Source organism: Mirounga angustirostris, unplaced genomic scaffold, assembly GCF_029215605.1.
Source record: "Mirounga angustirostris isolate CCGP_5_RB_7025 unplaced genomic scaffold, mMirAng1.0.hap1 SCAF_16, whole genome shotgun sequence".
NCBI lineage: Eukaryota > Metazoa > Chordata > Mammalia > Carnivora > Phocidae > Mirounga > Mirounga angustirostris.
This window is the reverse complement of record NW_026991724.1, coordinates 59,979,959-59,998,627: the sequence shown is the minus strand read 5'-3', so window position 1 is coordinate 59,998,627 and position 18,669 is coordinate 59,979,959. Positions and strand designations below refer to the sequence as shown.

Sequence of the window (18,669 nt, the reverse complement as noted above, 5' to 3'; positions counted from 1 at the left end):
TTTTTTTTTTTTAAGATTTTATTTTTTTTTATTTATTTGAGAGAGAGAGAATGAGAGAGAGCACATGAGAGAGGGGAGGGTCAGAGGGAGAAGCAGACTCCCTGCCGAGCAGGGAGCCCGATGCGGGACTCGATCCTGGGACTCCAGGATCATGACCTGAGCTGAAGGCAGTCGCTTAACCAACTGAGCCACCCAGGCGCCCCAAAGAGGGATCCATTCTTGACTGCTGCGGGAACCAGAACCTCACTTGCTCCTGCCCTACCTTTCATCTCTCAGGGCAGCTGGTTGTGTATTTCTTGGCTTGAAATTGTTAGGCAGTATTGGAATTTTCCTTCTGGTCACCAAGGATGCTACATTTAGATTCAGAGTGAGGTATAACCCACTGGCACTGTGCTAGTTCCTGCTGAGTACACTGAGCGACCTGAACGCATTTTCCTTCTGCAGGAGGAATTTATAATCACATTACTTCATCTTAACAAAATAGAATAATGAGAAAGATTTTGCCTTGACTGAATATTGAATTTTGTAGTTCTGCATAGACTGGTGCAGCTAGCCTCTTAAGCTGTGGCATACCCTCATTGTCTTATGAGGTTCAGTGTCTGCCTATCCTACAACTCAGCAATTCTTTTAGGGATTTATCCACAGGAAATGAAAGCACGTGACCACAAAATTCTGGTACATGAGGGGCACCTGGCTGGCTCAGTCCGCAGAGCATGTGAATCTTCAACTTGAGGTCACACTGGGTATAGAGATCACTTAAAAATATTTTTTTAAATCTCTTTAAAAAATCCTGGTACATAAATGTTCATAGCATCTTTATTCATAATAGCTAAGGTTGGAAACAGCTCTGATGGGTAACAACTGGTGAGTGGAATAAACATGTATTTCCTACAATGCGGTACTACTCAGTAATAAATAATGGTATATGTTATAACATTGATGAATCTCCCAAAATTCTGGTGAGTGAAAGACCACACAAAACAGTCCATATGGTATAAATTATTCCATTTATATAATGTGCTAGAAAAGACAAAACTAACCTATGATGGCAGAAAGCAAGTCCTCAGTAGTTGTCTGACACATGGGTTGGAGGTGACTGAGTGGAAAGTAGCACAAAGTGAACTGTAGATGTGATGAGAATGTTCAATATTTTAAATGTGGCCATTTCATAGGTGGATACATTTGTAAAACTCACTTACACATTTAAAAGAGCATTTTGGGGCATTGGGCTGGCTTAGTCGGAAGAGCATCTGAATCTTGATCATGAGTTTGAGCCACATGTTGGGTGTAGAGATTACTTAAAAAAATTAGAAGCATTTGGGGCGCCTGGGTGGCTCAATCCGTTAAGCATCCAACTCTTGATTTCAGTTCAGGTCATGAACTCAAGGTTGTGAGATCCAGCCATGCATCGGGCTCTGTGCTCAGCAGGGAGTCTGCTGAAGATTCTTCCTCTCCCTCTGCCCATCTATATTGTATGGGTGGAGGTTTCTATCATTTGTCCTGCATAACCCACCACCCTGACTTGCACAAACACAGGCAGGCTAAAGAATGTTGTTTGTGAGACTTGTGCTGCATGAGTAACCTCGGGAGTCTGGGTAGTTGACATTAGCTGGCCTCCAGGTCCGAACTGGCCCTTCCGACCTGGACACTAAGAGCTATAAATTTTGCCTTGTATCTCCTCTGGCTCCGGGCTGGGCTGGCCCCCCAGAATGGAATCTGGGAAGAGAGACAAGTATATGGCCCAGGCTCCCTGAAGATGTAAAGACATGGTAACATAGAAATGCAGCCCACTTCAAACTGCACATAGGCAAACACATGTTTAACTTTAGACCCCGTCATTTGCCCTGTAAATATGGCCGATTGGGATGGTCAGTTGAAAGTCTCACCTGAGGGGAGGACGCTCCGCTTAGGCCTCTCAGTCGGAACTCCGGCATGGCTGTCTCCACGGGGCTTCCCCAGCTAATGAGGTTGGATGTTGTAAGTACCCAATTTGATGTAATTTGTCTTGTTCTACTTTACTGCTTACTATTGCCCTCATCTATGTGCAGATTTCCCTTCTTTCTGTTTCAATTAGATTTTTATAATATCAATAAAGTGCTTTCCCCCTTTGAAATTGGGAGTATGGCTGCTGTGAACCTTGTTTAGCACATCCTCCCCTCGCTCTCTCAAATAATAAATCTTTTTAAAAAAATTAAAAAATTAGAATTTTATTGTATGTAAATTAACAGTATTGACATAAATGATGCCAGCAGTTATAAAATCAGGAGATTCTACATAAAAACCCATACCTCTGTCTTTTCTTGAACATCTGAATACAGAGCGACTGTGTGTTGATCCATTTCTCTCTTTCTCTATACATTGGGAGGGCCAGACCTACCTCAGTACCAGGTAGAGCTGGAAAGCAACGGTGGCTACTAGTACTAGGTCCGTGCTCTCAGGCCAGAGTTACTGCCCTTGTGATGGCCACTGAGCAGAAGACTGAGGGAGGCAATGGGAATTTAGTTATTTCCTCTTTCCTTCTTTCCCTCCCTCCTCACTCTCCTTTTTTTCCCTTCCTTCCTACCTCCCTTTTTCTTTTTCTTTCTTCCTTTCTTTTTCTTTCTTTTCTTTTCTTTCTCTTTTTCCTCTTCTCTTTTCTTTCATAAAGTACACTCTATGTCCAACATGAGGCCTGAACTCACGATCCCAGTATCAAGAGTCACATGCTCTACTGACCAAGCCAGCCAGGTAACCCAGTTCTTTCCTCTTTATATACACAGGTCTACAGGTCCTGGAAGCTCTGCACACCCCATGCAGCATGACCATAGACAATGGAGCAGGTGAGTCCCTTTATTTTTTTTTAAAGATTTTATTGATTTATTTGAGAGAGAGAGACAGCAAGAGAGGGAACACAAGCAAGGGGAGTGGGAGAGGGAGAAGCAGGCTTCCCACCGAGAAGGGAGCCCAATGTCGGACTCGATCCCAGGACCCCGGGGTCATGACCTGAGCTGAAGGCAGACGCTTAACCGACTGAGCCACCCAGGCGCCCCAGGTGAGTCCCGTTAAACAGACTATGTCCCCTCTAGTTTTTCAGGGACCCTCATCTCTCTGTAACTTCATGGTGCCCCCCTTTTTAAAAAGATTATTTATTTCTGGGCACCTGGGTGGCTCAGTCGTTAAGCGTCTGCCTTCGGCTCAGGTCATAATCCCAGGGTCCTGGGATCGAGTCCCGCATCGGGCTCCCTGCTCGGCGGGAAGCCTGCTTCTCCCTCTCCCACTCCCCCTGCTTGTGTTCCTGCTCTCGCTATCTCTCTGTCAAATAAATAAATAAAATCTTAAAAAAAAAAAAAGATTATTTATTTCTTTATTTGAGAGAAAGAGAGAGAGAGCACAAGCTTGGGGCACAGGGAGAGGGAGAAGCATACTCCCCACTGAGCAGGGAGTCCGATGTGGGGCTTGATCCCAGGATCATGATCTGAGCTGAAGGCAGATGCTTAACTGACTGAGCCACCCAGGCGCCCCTTCATGGTGTTTCTTTATTCACATATCTCAGCACCTGGCCCATGCAGGTCTTATATTGTGATACCTGCACATAGGGGTCCAGCCTCCCAGGGTTATGGGTCCTGGTCATGTCCCAGAAGTCAGCTTCTCAACACTTCTGGGGAAATGAGAAATGCTCTAACAAGGAACCCACTTCTTTCTCATTTCTGACAATGGATCAACTACCCCCTTTCTCACAAAGAGCTCCAGGTTCCTAAGTCACTCTGACCTAAGGTCACAAGTTTTAGCTTGTAGTGCTCTTCATATAGGAGGCCTAGGGGCAGTAATACAATAATGTCACAACTGGAGAGGCATGCACTGCAATCCGCAGTTCCCCCTGAGGCAGATGTTACGGGGACCCCCAACAACACTTGCTCATTTTCATGTTGGCAGATCTCAATATCTCAGCCTCTTCCTCATGATAAATAAAGCAATAGAGATTTTATTTTTTAAGTCATCTCTATATCCAGTGTGGAGCTTGAACTCACAACTCCAAGATCAAGAGTTACATTCTCTACTAACTGAGCCAGCCAGGCACCCGAGCAATGGAGATTTAAAATGATTTTTAAAAATAAGGCATTTATGGGACGGCTGGATGGCTCAGTCCTTTAAGCGTCTGCCTTTGGCTCAGGTCATGATCCCAGGGTCCTGGGATTGAGTCCCGCAGTGTGTTCCTTCCTCAGCAGGGACCCTGCTTCGCCCTTTGCCTGCCGTTCTCCCCTGCTTGTGCTGACAAACAAATAAATATTTTAAAAAATTAAAAATAAGGCATTTATTATCAGTCAAGAGTAGTCTGAGAAAGCTGGTTTGGGGGTGCCTGGGTGGCTCAGTCGTTAAGCATCTGCCTTCGGCTCAGGTCATGATCCCAGGGTCCTGGGATCGAGCCCTGCATCAGGCTTCCTGCTCAGTGGGGAGCCTACTTCTCCCTCTCCCACTCCCCCTGCTTGTGTTCCCTCTCTCGCTGTTGTCTCTGTCAAATAAATAAATAAAATCTTAAAAAAAAAAAAAAAAAGCCTCTGACTCTTGATCTCAGTTCAGGTTTTGATCTCAGGGTCCTAAGTTCAAGCCCCACATTGGGCTCCACACTAGGCATGGAGTCTACTAGAAAGAAAAAAGAAGAGAAGAGAAAGAAAGGAAGAGGAAGGAAAAAGGAAAGTTGGTTTGAATGTTAACTCAGGGGATCATGAAATTCATCACGGTACTACACACGGAGTTGACATCTATGAAGAAAGGAAACTTTCCCCAGAATCCCTCCAGAGACTCCTCAGGTCTCCTTGTCCAGAGCTGACATGTGTCCATGCCTAACACAATCATGGATGATAGATATGAAACCCCACACCAGCTCAGGACAAGTGGGATTCCCTCCAGGGGAGCTCAGTTTCAGACTTTCCTGAGCAACACAGGCATGACTGCAGCACAGTCCAGGCGTCACAGATCCTGCTTGTCCAAATCCTGGTAGATCACAGACACAACACAACCAGACAACAGAGGCTTTCCTGCTGCATTAAAGAGTCTGACTCGAGCAGCACCAGATCCAAGATGGCGGCCAGCAGGAGGCTGATGAAGGAGCTTGAAGAAATCCGCAAATGTGGAATGAAAAACTTCCGTAACATCCAGGTTGATGAAGCTAATTTATTCACTTGGCAAGGGCTTATTGTTCCTAGAGAGACACAGCGAGAGAGGGAACACAAGCAGGGGGAGTGCGAGAGGGAGAAGCAAGCTTCCTGCTGAGCAGGGAGCCCGATGCGGGGCTCGATCCCAGGATCCTGGGATCACGACCTGAGCCGAAGGCAGATGCCCAACCAACTGAACCACCCAGGCGCCCCAGCCTTCTCGAATTTCTTACCCAATGAACATGTTCACTCTTAACCATTAGCATATTCCTCCTAGTCTTTTTACTGTAATTTTTAATGGACCATTTGATAGTTTCATAATTATTACATATTTTCATCATTTAGTCATTTGCCTTGAAACTCTTTGTGAACGTAACTTTTGATAACTGTACAATATCCCGTAATATTTGTTATCATTTATTCAATCATTCCTTAATTTTGGATTGTTTTTCCATTTTTAAGATAATTTATCCATGAACATCTGTATGTGAAAAAGTAAAAAATAAAAAAAAAATAAAGAGTCTGACTCCATTTCTGATGCTTGACTGCTGACTTCTTTCTAAACCTCATCTTCTCTTTCCCTTTTGGCTCCTTATATGGACAGGTTGACAGGCAAGTTTGCATGCTCCTTCTCCTTTGGCACCTTAAATGTCACAAATCTCCAGCCTTCCTAAGGTTAGACATGTGACCAAAGGCTTTCCCACATTTGCTACACTCAGGGCCTTCCACCAGCTTGAACTTTCTGCTGCTGATTTAGAGTATAACTTTGGCAGAAAGCTTTTCTGCACTCCATGCACTTGTAAGGCCTTTTCCCAGAGTGAATTTTGTGATGCTTTTTCAGTTTACAGGTGTGGCTGAAGGTCTTCCTACTCTCCTGACTTACACAGGATATTTCTCTAGTGTGAATTTTCTGGTGACTAACAAGCACTGATTTCTCCTTGCAGACATCTCTATTTGGTGGACATCTACATAGCCTCTCTTCTGGGTGAGTCAGGTGGCTAAGGAGGGTGGAGCTCTTCAGGAAGTCTGTCCCCCAGTTGCTGCACTTGAAGGGCTTCTCTGCAGTGTGGACTTTGGGAACTGCCCAATATTGGGGCTGGGTGGGAAGGCCTTCCTGAGCTTGGTGCTCCTTAACGGCTTCCTATTACTGCGGGTGGGTGGGTGTTAGGTCATGGCTGTCTAGGACATCCTTACATGTGCACAGCTTTTCTGTAGTATGCGCTCATCACAGGTGGGAGGTTTCTCTCCATACTGAAGTCAACTGTTTCAGTTGAAGGTTTAAGTGGAACCAGAATTCTCTCCTGCATGCCCCACACGTGTGCAGTTTCTGCCCAGGTCTATTTCCATGCTTCTCCAGGGACAAAGTCTCTGAAGACTTAACCACCTGGGTTATAGGGGTGGTGGACCTTCTGGCTAGAAGGACCAGCACTGGGAGTCCAGACCTGTGATACGATTTTTCTAGAAACATCTTATTCCAACAGTGCCTCCTTATCTTCCCTTCCACATGAATTACCTGAAAATAGGGAAATGCCCTTTCTGTAGGTCATGGTACGTGGGTGAGGATGGATCCATCATTAAGTGGGGGCCAGGATCAGGGGGGAAAAGAGCAAGTTCTGTTGGTACAGGCTCTGGCCAGACCAGTGCAAAATATCTCAACAGGGTCAAAGATTCAATGTGGCTGGCAGGATCTGCTGCTCACCCTCTGCAAACACAATGCAGCAGGGATGCTGGGACAGGCAAATGCTGCACAGAAAGAGCCCAGACACGGATGTAACATCCAGTCACTTCTTAGGATTAGGCTTCCAAGGATTATTTACCAATACATGAACATATCCTAACAGCTAAATAGAAGCTAACACTGGAGGACCCAGCATAGGGAGAGTAGTTACAAAATGAATCTTGAGGAAGGAGAGGTAGGAACTAGACATCAGGAAGAGAAGGCAAGAGGACGGAATGTTCCAAAAGGTGTAAGAAGTTGGACTGAGGTTGGGACAATGACTTTGGCAACAGGACAGTGATGTGGTACAGGACCATGGCCAGCCACAATTCAACCTAGACCAGGCCTCAGCCCATACCTGAATTTCACTCAGCAAGGCCCACCTGTTCTGGGACTCTGTTGTAATGGCTAGAATTGCATCTTCCCAGCTAGATATCCAGGACTCCATGTCATGCTCTGACAAAATGACGTTGTGGGATGGAGTGGCCACGAGTCCTGTGGAGGACAGGGCAGGTAAAGGGGCCTGCCCTGACTGTTGACCTTTCTGCGGAAGTCAAGAAGCTGGCTTCATCTTTATCATTAGTGAGGAGGAAGCAGGAAGGATGTCACAAAATGAAACTTTGAGAGGGGTTTTTCAGGAATAGCCAGGGGCTGCCCCTGGCCCTTTGTTCGATCTATCCCTTGCAAGCAATGACAACAGGACCCCCAGAGACTGGCAGTGGCAATTCTAAGGAAGTATCTGCTGGAGAAAGAAAGCAGAATCCATGGCACAGAGAGACTCTGTTATGGAGCCAAACCCAATGGCTTGTTGGAAAGATGGAGAGAACCTTGACCTTTCTTTCCAAGCCACCACAAACCTGGGGCAGCAAAGGTGCAGTGGCTCAGGGAGAGCACAAGTGAGTGCCCACAACTCTGAAAAAGAACACGTAAAGAGAGGCAGGAGATTCACTCAGTAAGGCTGTGAACATGAAGTCATCCAACATCACGTCCTGGTACAGGATCCTCTGGGCCAGTGAAGAGTCTCCACTCCTCCTGAGAGGTACATGGCCACATCCTTGGGTCACCAGGCCTTGCAGTGAGGGAGACAGCTGATCCTGCAGGGCACATGAATGGATATCTTCGAGCCCCAGGCACCTTGCTCTCTCCCCTGGCAACCCTCTCCCCTATAACACCTCTTAGACATAACCCCTAACTCCTCAGAAGGAACGCTAGTCTACCAACATCAGGGCCTTCTCCTTCTCCCAAGACCCACTGGCCACTGCATTGCAGCCGCTGCATCATAAAGTAGGAGGGGAAATGGATATCATCCAATCTGTACATGCTCTACTTCCAGATGGTTCCGTGGACATTCCCCACAGTGTGACCTATGATAAAAATAGCCCAGGTTCACAAACTTTGCCCTAGGGCCCCAGCACCAAGCCCTTGTACTCACTGTTCTGCCTGACTCATGACAGACTCACCAGTTTGTGACAGCTCCTTTCTCACACCCCTAGGTCCTCTTCTTTCTTCTATGTCCTTGCATCAGCCCTCTCAACTCTCCCCAGGCCACTCTGCACATGGCAGCTAGTGACCCTGGAAATAATAGCCAAGATCCAATTTCCAGTTGATCTTGCAACTAAACCTCCCATGGCACTCGGGGCTAGGGGCCGCCCCTGGCCCTTGTTCAAGGCCTTCCCCACCTGTCACTGTCCTCTGCTCCACCTCTCAGCTACAAACACCTGGATTCCCAAATACCCGTGGCCCTCTTACAGCTCTGCCTTTGCTTGTCTTAACCCCTTACGAGGTGTGTCCTACCTGTTCCACCACAGGATGGTCCTTCAGGCCCCACTAGCTCCACTATCACTGTGGATAACGCATCCTAACCCCTGCACTTGCAGTAGATTGAGCCATCATTCTATAGCAGCATGCCTACAAGGCCTGCAGTCCCACTGTGGAGCCTCAGGAGAGTGCAGAACCTCCCTGGACCCTTCCCTGTCACATGCTCTCACAACCTGTCCTCCCTGGGTCCACCATCTTCCAAGTCTGACCCAGAGCTACCTCCCTGGTCTAGGGCTCATTACATGCCTGGACTATTGCTGAAGCCTCCTCTCTGGCCGCCCTGCTTTCGCCCTGGCCCCTCAGTCTGTTCACACACCAGCCAAAGAAACCAGTTAACAGCAGAGTAAGAATAAAGGGCCAGTGTTTAGTCTCCTTAAAGAAAGCCTAAGCTGCAGCCTGAATTCTCCTATCAGGTTCTCTTTCCTCACAAGATGTAAGGAGGATTTGGGGTTCCCTGATGGCTCCCAGTTCAAGCTCACAAACGAGCCTCTGCAAGTCTCCGTCTCCAAGCACGAAAAGCCCTTTCAAGCCCCTCCCCCTCTCTTTGGCGGCACACTGACCCGTGATGTGGGACACAAAGGCACAGAATGAGAGTGACTCCCATCATCCCAGACAAAGAAATGGAAACGGCAGGAATCCCACGGCACACTCACTCAGTGTCACTAACGTCGGGGCTCCAGGAGCTTGGGGCCAGGGGTACCGCCCGGCTTCTGTAAGCAGGACCCTTCACTCTCCAAAGACTTCCGGTGGCGCCGCTGTTCCCATGGTAACCCGCTAGGGTCCGAGGAGAAGCGGCGGCGCGCCCGTTAGGAACGGACCGCTGCGGGCAGCCAGCCCTCCGAGCCCCGGTCTCCCGCTCAGTATGGTGGAAACACGCCCAAGGCGCCTCTCCTGGTCAGGTCACCGGGTTGGACGGGCTCTAGCGGAAGTCCCGGCGGACATCCCCGACGGCGGTCCGTTCTATTTCCGAGAAAACGAGGCTCGAGGAGTTGGGGATGGTAGCTCGTAGGCCGCGCCCGCAGGCGCAGAGGCCCAGAAAAGAGCCGTCCCCACCTTCCACACTTCGAGCACCTCGAGCCCTGGAGGCTGACGCCCTGCAGCTTCCAGAACGCGTCCCCAACCCGGGTTTCAGGGCCTTCGAACCCGCGCACAGCCAGTCAAGAGAAAAACCTCAGGGCGACGCCGGAAGTTCCGCCCTTGCCCGGCGCGGCGCGCGCGGATATGCCCCGCGCAGCGCAGCGTCTCCTGGGTAGTGTGGTTCACACCGCAAATCCTATTTCCGCGGGGACCGAGGTGCCGTGTCACCGTGACAAAGACCAAGCGGCACCGCGAGGGATGTCGGGAATTGAGGTCCGGCGGGTAGGTTGACCTAAGGCCCGTCTGAGGCTCGCCAGCGGCATTGTCAGAAAGGACCAGGCCCTAGGCCAGACTGGGCCCTAGGCCAGACTGGGCCCATTGCGCCGGGTCCCCGTCCGAGACAGCGCTGGTGGACTTGGCATGGGTAAGGGAAGGTCTCCCAAGCTCCGCCTAACGGGATTCCAAGCCCCAGTGTCCTAAAAGCGAAACTGAGGGCGTCCTGCCCGGGGTCATCTTTTCCCCTCCAGGCTGGGACAGTGGGTGTGCGCACCCCATTTTTAGCGGTCTTGGAATGAAGCATGGAAGTTGTTCCAGGCAGAGGGACCTGCATGTGCAAAGCCTTGGAGGCCATCCAGACAGGAAGGCATTAGGGAAACTTGAAGCCCATTACTTCTGGTGGGACCAGAAAGCTCCAGGGGAGGTTTCATGCTAGGCCTTTATTCTGAGGGCCCCAGAAGCTGAGAAGATCTGTGAACAGAGGAGGGACCTGATCTAATTTGAGCAGTATACCTTTAGTTTCCATGTGCAGAAGTGATGGGGGACCAGATGAAGGTGGAGGTGGGTGAGGACAGAGGAAGGAGGCACTTGCAATTATGGAGGCAAGCGATGGTGGCAGCATGGACTAGGGTGGTGGTGGCAAAAGATGTAGGAGAAGTAGTCAGATTCTGGATCTCTTCTGCAGGCAGAGCCATCTGGATTTGCTGATGGATCAAAGAGGGGTGAGAAAGAGATGAGAGGTCCAGAAGGACTCCAGGTTTTTAGCCTGAGCAGTTGAAAGAATGGAACTGCCTTCCAGAGAAATGGGAAAGGGGAAAGAGGAGCAGGTCCCAAAGGAAAAGCAGGAGTTGGGATTGTGTCTGAGTTGCCTGGAGACATCTGAGTGGAAAGGTGTTGTGGGCAAGACTCAGAGATCTGGTGTTCTTTCTTTTTTTTTAAGATTTCATTCATTTATTTGACAGAGAGAGACACAGCGAGAGCAGGAACACAAGCGGGGGAGTGGGAGAGGGAGAAGCAGGCTTCCCGTGGAGCAGGGACCTTGACGCGGGGCTCGATCCCAGGACCCTGGGATCATGACCTGAGCCAAAGGCAGACGCTTAACAACTGAGCCACCCAGGTGCCCCGGATCTGGTGTTCTTGAGAAAGGTCTGGCTGGAAGTGTCCAAGGAGTGATGGGCTGAGGGCTTGGGCCAGGGTAAGGCCTGGGGACCAGATTTAGGAAGTAGGATCTAAGGGCCTTGGTTACAGATGACCACTGGATGGAGGGAAGGGACACTGAGGTTAGGACTGGAAAGCTAAGTGAAGTTGGGCCCAGAATGGAGATTAAGGGTAATGATCACAGATGCAGTTGGAAGGAGGCTTGGCTTCACATAGATTTGCGGATACCAATTGCCTTTTGCCTACAATCCCTGTGGCTGCTATGTGCAGAGGGATCTCTAAGAAGCCTGGGGGAAAAAAAAAAACAAAACATTGGAACAGATGAGGCAGGGCCCCAGGATTTGATAGAAAGACTGTCCAAAACCTATTAGGGCCAGCATAGGAGGCCCAGCATGGGATCAAGCCCTAGTGTGTCTCAGATGTGGAGTCCTGGGGGAATTCATTGAGTGTATTGGGGAGAGATTCCAGGGGGAGTATCAGGGAGGTGGCTGTTAAGACAAGAACTAGAGGCCTGGATCACACACCCAGAACTTACACCATAGTCAACTGCCCACATGCCGTTGTTGCAGGGTTTGGTGACCTTTGATGACATTGCTGTGGCTTCTCTCAGGAGGAGTAGGGGTCCTTGAGGGGCCAGAGGGGCCTGGTCCATGATGTGACTCTAAGGACATTCTTGGGTTCCCTGTGGGGGTGTTTTTGGACTTGGGGCTGGGCACCAGGCTTCGCTTGCTGACCATAATCTTGTTGGTAAATGTCTTTCCAATTCTGTCCAGTGGGTCTGCCTCTTGAGCCCATTGGGACCAAGGCCCTTCTGCATCTGGGTTTTACTCCCCTGACTCCAGTAGGAGGTTCCAGAGAGTGTTCCTTGCCAAGCACTCCACACTTTTATGGTCATTGTTTAATGTATAATGTTATTTTTGCAAAACTTTTCTTGGATGTTTTATCTTGTGAGGTTCCATTTTATTTCCAGTCACATCTGTCGTGCTTGCCCTGTGACCTGTTGTGGAACTCCAGTAGGGGTACTGGACTCCTGTGTGGTCATCCAGCTGGAACATTGCAAGGAGCCCTAGCTGCTCACCTGGGTTGATATGACTCCACCATGGCAGGTTCCTGCAGGCATACAGAGTGTGAGCTAGGTATGGGAATGACTTCGGGGCTGGGTTAGGCTGGTGCTTGACCAGTGCCTCTAAGTCCAAAGCTGTGTCTCATTCCTACCATCTTCTAGACCCAAACTGCCTCTCATATGACTCCTGAGCATTAGCTGTCTCCCACCCTCCTCGAGCCGAGCCTCCACATCTGACCCATTCTACTTTCCCACTGTTGCTTTCAGGTCCTTCAATTCAGCTTCTCCTTCCTGGTCAGCATAATCAAGCCCTCCCCCGCCCCCTCCCGCCTTTTCAAAATGCTCACAACTGAATCCCTGAATCTGTGAGTATGTTACTTTATTTGGCAAGAGAGATGTCACACACACAAAAAAAGATGTTACAGATGTGATTAGATTAAGGATCTGAGAATGGGGATATTATTGTGGACTATTCAGGTGGGCTCTAAATGGAATCACAAGCATTCTTATAAGAGAGAAGCAAGAAGGTCAAAGGAAATCCAACACCTTTTCATGACAAAAACTCTCAGAGAACTAGCAATATAAGGAAATTTCTTCAACATGATAAAGGGCATCTGTGAAAAATCTGTAGCTAACATTATACTTAATGGTGAAAGACAGAAAGCTTACCCACTAAGATAAGGAATGAGGCAAGGATGCTCACTTTCATCACTGCTATTTGATGTTGTACTGCAAGTTCTTGCCAGAGAAATCAGGTAAGAAACAGAAATAAAAGGCATCCTGATTGGAAAGGAGGAAGTAAAACTATCTCTATACACAAATGATGTGAAAATCCCAAAGAATCCATAAGAAAGCTACTGGAGCTAATAAACAAATTTAGCAAAGTTGTAGGGTACAGGATCAACACATAAAAATCTGTGTGTTCTCCTATATACCAGCAATGTACAATCTGAAAAGGAAATTAAGAAAGCTATATTTACAATAACATCTAAAAGAATAAAATAGCTATAAGAATACACTGAAGCGGGCGCCTGGGTGGCTCAGTTGGTTAAGCGACTGCTCAGGTCATGATCCCAGAGTCCTGGGATTGAGTCCCGCATCGGGCTCCCTGCTCAGCGGGGAGTCTGCTTCTCCCTCTGCCCCTCCCCCCTCTCATGCTCCCTCTATCTCATTCTCTCTCTCAAATAAATAAATAAAATCTTTAAAAAAAAAAAAAAGAATACATTGAAGCAAAGAGATGAAATACGTGTACACTGAAAACTAGAAAACATTACTGAGAGAAATTAAAAATAAAATAAAATAAATAAATAAAATTTAAAAAAATAAATAAGTGGAAAGTCATCCCATGTTAATGGATAGGTAGACTTAATGTTGTTAAAATGTCAATGCTACCCAAAACTACAGATTCAATGCAATCCTCATGAAAATTCCAACAGCCTTCTTCTGCAGAAATGAAAAAAGCTGGTCCTCAAATTCATATGAAACTGCAAAGGGACCCAAACAGCCAAAACAAACCTGAAAAAGAACAAAGTTGGAGTGGGGCACCTGGGTGGCTCAGTCCCTGGGCGTCTGCCTTCGGCTCGGGTCATGATCCCAGGGTCCTGGGATGGAGCCCCACGTCGGGCTCCTTCTCCGCGGGAAGCCTGCTTCTCCCTCTCCCCCTGCTTGTCTTCTGTCTCTCGCTGTGTCTCTCTCTGTCAAATAAATAAAATCTTAAAAAAAAAAAAAAAAGAAAAAGTTGGAGCACTCACACTTTCTGATTTCAAAACTTACCACAAAGCTGTAGTAATCAAAACAGTGTGATAGTGGCATACAGATAGACATATACACCAATGGAATAGACTTGAAAATCCAGAAATAAACCTATACAAAACCTATACAACTATAGCTAATTGATCTTTTACAGGGGTGTCAATGCCATCCAATTAGTATTGAATCTTCAAAAGATGGTGCTGAGACAACTGGATATCCTCATGCAAAATAATGAAGTTGTACCCCTAACTCACACCATATACAAAAAATTAACTAGGGGCACCTGGGTGGCTCAGTCAGTTAAGCATCTGCCTTTGGTTCGGGTCATGATCCTGGGGTCCTGGGATTGAGCCCCGCGTTGGGCTCCCTGCTCAGCAGGGGCCTGCTTCTTCCTCTCCCCCCTGCTCATGCTCTCTCTCACACTCCCTCTCTAATAAATAAAATAATTTTAAAAAGTTTTAAAAACAAAAAATTAACTCAAAATGAATCAACAACATAAATATGAGCTAAAAGCATAAAATTCTTAGAAGAACACATAAGGATAAATCTCAGTGACCTTTGATACGACCTTGGATTTGTGACACCAAAAGGTAAGTAACAAAATTTTAAAAAATAGATACACTGGGGGCACCTGGGTGGCTTAGTTGGTTAAGTGTCTGACTCTTGATTTTGGAGTAGGTCATGATCTCAGAGTTGTGAGATCGAACCCCGTGTCAGGCTCCACACTGGGCGGAGAGACTGCTTAAGATTCTCTCTCCCTCTCCCTCTGTCCCTCCCCCTCCCTCTCTAAAATAAATTTTAAAAAAGATAAATTGGACTTCATCAAAATTTAAAATGTTTGTACATCAAAGGGTATTCATTACAAACACACTGAAAAACCAACCAATAGAATAGGAGAATATATTGGCAAATCATATATCTGATAAGTCTTACTATCCAGAATACATAAAGAACTTAATAACAAAAAGATAAACAACCCAATTAAAAAATGGACAAAGAACTTGAACAGACATTTCTCTAAACAAGATACTCATATGGCCAATAAGCACATGAAAAGATGCTCGACTCATTAGTCATAAGAGGAATGCAAATCAAAACATGAGATACCATTTCAAACCTACTAGGATTGCTATCATGAAAAAAGAAAAAGAAAAAGAATGGTTAGAATGTGGAAAAATGGGAACCTCATATGCTGCTGGATGGAATGTAAAATGGTGCAGCCATTATGGAAAATAGTTTGGCAGTTTCTCAAAAAGTTAAAGATAGAATTACCATATCACCCAGCAGCTTCACTCCTAGATACATACCCAAAGATTTGAAAACAGGGACTCAAAACAGATATTTGTATGCCAGTGTTCATTGCTCATTAATCATAATAGCTAAAAAGGTAGAAGCAACCCAAGAGTCCATGAGCAGATGAATGGACAAAATGTGTCATGTGCATACAATGGGATACTGTTCACCTATTAAAAGAATGAAATACTGATAAGTGTTACAACATGGATGAACCTTGAAAACATTATGCTAAGTGAAATAATCCAGACACAAAAGGACAAGAGTAGTTAAATCAAATCACTAGAATAGGCAAATTCATAGGGGTAGATAGTAGATTAGAAGTTACCAGGGGCCAGGGCAGGGGGGGATGGGGAGTTATTGTTTAATGGGTACAGAGTTGCTGTTTGGGTGATGGAAAACTTTTGGAAATAGGTAGTGGTGATGGTTTTAGAACATTATGAATGTAATTAACGTCATGGGATTGTACAATTAGAAATGGTTAAAATGACAAATATTGTGTTATATATATTTAACCACAATTTTAAAAAATAGTAGTAATTATAATTTGAAATTACTTCCCCCTAAAAAAAAAAAAGTTTTAGGTTCCTCTGCTATCTGAAAATTAAATGTCAGTGAAAAACCACATTTTTGTGGAACAAGAAAGTCAAAAGAGGAAGTAGGAGATGCAGCAACAGAAGCAAGAGGTTGTAGTGATTTTTTAAAAATATTTTATTTATTTATTTGACAGAGAGAGAGAGCAAGAGAGGGGACACAAGCAGGGGGAGTGGGAGAGGGAGAAGCAGGCTTCCTGCTGAGCAGGGAGCCCGATTCTGGGCTTGATCCCAGGACCCTGGGACCATGACCTGAGCCGAAGGCAGACGCTTAACGACTGAGCCACCCAGGCGCCACCCCCCCTTTTAAAAAAATATTTTATTTATTTATTAGAGAGAGCAAGAGAGGGGACACAAGGAGGGGGAGTGGGAGAGGGAGAAGAGGTTGGAGTGATTGTGAGGAAGGAAGTCAAGAGCCAAGGAATGCATTCTTCCTCAAAGAGCTGGAAAAGGTAATGAACAGATTCTCTCCTAATAGCCTCAGAAGAAAACAGTATGGTAACACCTTGATTTTAGCCTAGCTAAGTTACTTTCACACTTCTGGCCTCTAGAATTGGAAGAGTAAACTTCTGTTGTTTTAAGCCACTCGGTTGGTTTATGGTAATTTGTTATGGCAGCAATAGGAAACTAGCACATTCCCTGCGTAGATCACGTATCCTGAAATGTAGGATTTTAGAGGTGGGTGGGCATTTGTCCCCTCTGGGGATTTGGAGCCCTGGTATTACCAGCTTTCCACCCAGTTTGGCACTCCTGTCACTAGCACTGAGGCCTGAGAGAATCCCATTTGCAGACAGGCTAGTGGGAGAAGCTGCCTCTCCTTTGCATGCACCTATCCTGTGGATTTGTCCATGGGCAGGCACCCCTGTGCTGTGGCCTGGCTGGGCTCCCTTCTCACCCAAATATCAGTTTCTTTGCCCTGCCCTGGAGCCCATGGAATCATTCCTGAGTGTGCCAGACATACACTTGTGAAGAAGTACCCAACCCATGCCAAGGTCATCATGAAGCATGGAGTGGAGGAGGGGGTGCTATCTGAGCGGAGTTTATCTGTACCACTGGGGTCACAGGCTAGGACCACCAGGCAGCCCTGAAAGCTGGAAAGCCTACCTCAGTGACACGCATGCACATGTCTTCAAAGACACCTGGCTACACACCAGAGAAGCACCCTGGATGGAAGCCATGACATGGGTGACATGGGGAGAGGCTCCTAGTTCAGCTTGAGCCTCCACCAGTACTGGAAGCATCACAATGGAAAGAAATGCTGCAGAAGGGGCGTGGGTGGGCCTCTTCTGATCCCAGCTTGCAGTGCCCACTCATGGAGCTGCCCTTTCCCTGCAGAGCATGGAGGTAAGTCCTCCTGACAGATATGACCTTTCAGCAGGACCCATCCTCTGACAGGGAGAAGCCATGGGGCCCTAAGTGTATAGTGACCAGGAACTGACTTGCTCTGGCCAAGGAGACCTGCAGTGTGTCTATTGGCAGCTCAGGGAAAGCTGCCCAGCTTCATGGATGTGGTTAGGTCTGCACATGGCACCTGTAATGTTCTAAGGACCACTCCCTTTCTTACCTCAGACTGCTCTGGACTGTGTGAGAATAAAGACCAGGTTAATTATATCACCTTAAAGCTAGGGGTATGGCTGGGGAGGCAGGGAATAGAAATGAGTCACTGCTAGCATGCAGTGGTTCTCAGTGATGATAGCAACATCTGCTTCTGAGGACACAGTGGGAGGGCAGGGGGTGACACTCTGTGGCAGTGACCTTGCCTGCTGGGTTCTGGTCTCTCCATTCCCTATGATCTATACCCTGTCATTCTCACTGTAGGTCTTATGGTGGTGAGCCTGCCTACAGGGATCTGTTTTTTTCTGGACAGGCATAGAAAGATGGCTTCATCTTAATTCTCTCAATCTCTACTGCCTCCCTGTTCCACTGTTTATAAAATATTTTATTTAGTTATGAGAGAGAGCGCGCTCGTGCAAGCAGGGAGAAGGGTGGAAGGACACAGGGGGAGGGAGTGGGAAAGGGAGAGAGAATCTTGAGCAGACTCCACGCTGAGCACGGAGCTCGATGTGGGGCTCGATCGCATGACCCCAAGATCATGACCTGAGCTGAAACCAAGAGGCAGATGCTTAACTCGCTGAATCACCCAGGTGCCCCCTCCCTGTTCCACTTTTAAGGACCTTTGTTATTACACTGTCCACCCACCCGCCTCCTCAGATAATCCAGAATAATCTCCACATCTCAAGGTCAGCTGATTATCAACTTAATTCCATCTACCATTTAAGTTCCACCTTGCCATGTAATATAACTTATTTACATGTTCTGGAGATAAAGACCTGGACATCTTTAGGGTCATTATATTCTGCCTACCACAGTACAAGAATACACTTTTTAAAAAGTTTGAACATTACCTATATGGCTACTTGCTAGGTCAAGGATGAGTGCATTTTATTTTTTTTTATTTATTTATTTCTTTAAAGATTTCATTTATTTATTTGACAGAGAGAGAGATAGCGACAGCAGGAACACAAGCAGGGGGAGTGGGAGAGGGAGAAGCAGGCTTCCCGCTGAGCAGGGAGCCCGATGTGGGACTCGATCCCAGGACCCTGGAATCATGACCTGAGCCGAAGGCAGATGCTTAACGACTGAGCCACCCAGGCGCCCCAAGGGTGAGTGCATTTTATATATTGATAGATGTCAACAATGATTCTCTAGAGAGGTGTTTCCAATTTACCCTCCCCTGGCAGTGCTGTGAGAGCCTTGGGATGATGATGATGATGATGACGACAACAACAG

At 47.1% G+C, this 18,669-nt stretch overlaps 1 long non-coding RNA gene across 1 annotated transcript in view; it reads right to left on the bottom strand.

The window, feature by feature from the left end:
- Positions 1-536: 536 nt before the first annotated feature.
- Positions 537-18,669, bottom strand: part of LOC135362775 (uncharacterized) — a 37,741-nt gene continuing 19,608 nt past the window's right edge. Inside the window, exons 2-3 of the long non-coding RNA XR_010407971.1 lie at positions 9,321-13,953; positions 537-7,943 (exon numbers count right to left, since the gene is read on the bottom strand). This is a non-coding gene — a long non-coding RNA (uncharacterized LOC135362775). The remainder of the gene's footprint in view (positions 7,944-9,320; positions 13,954-18,669) is intronic.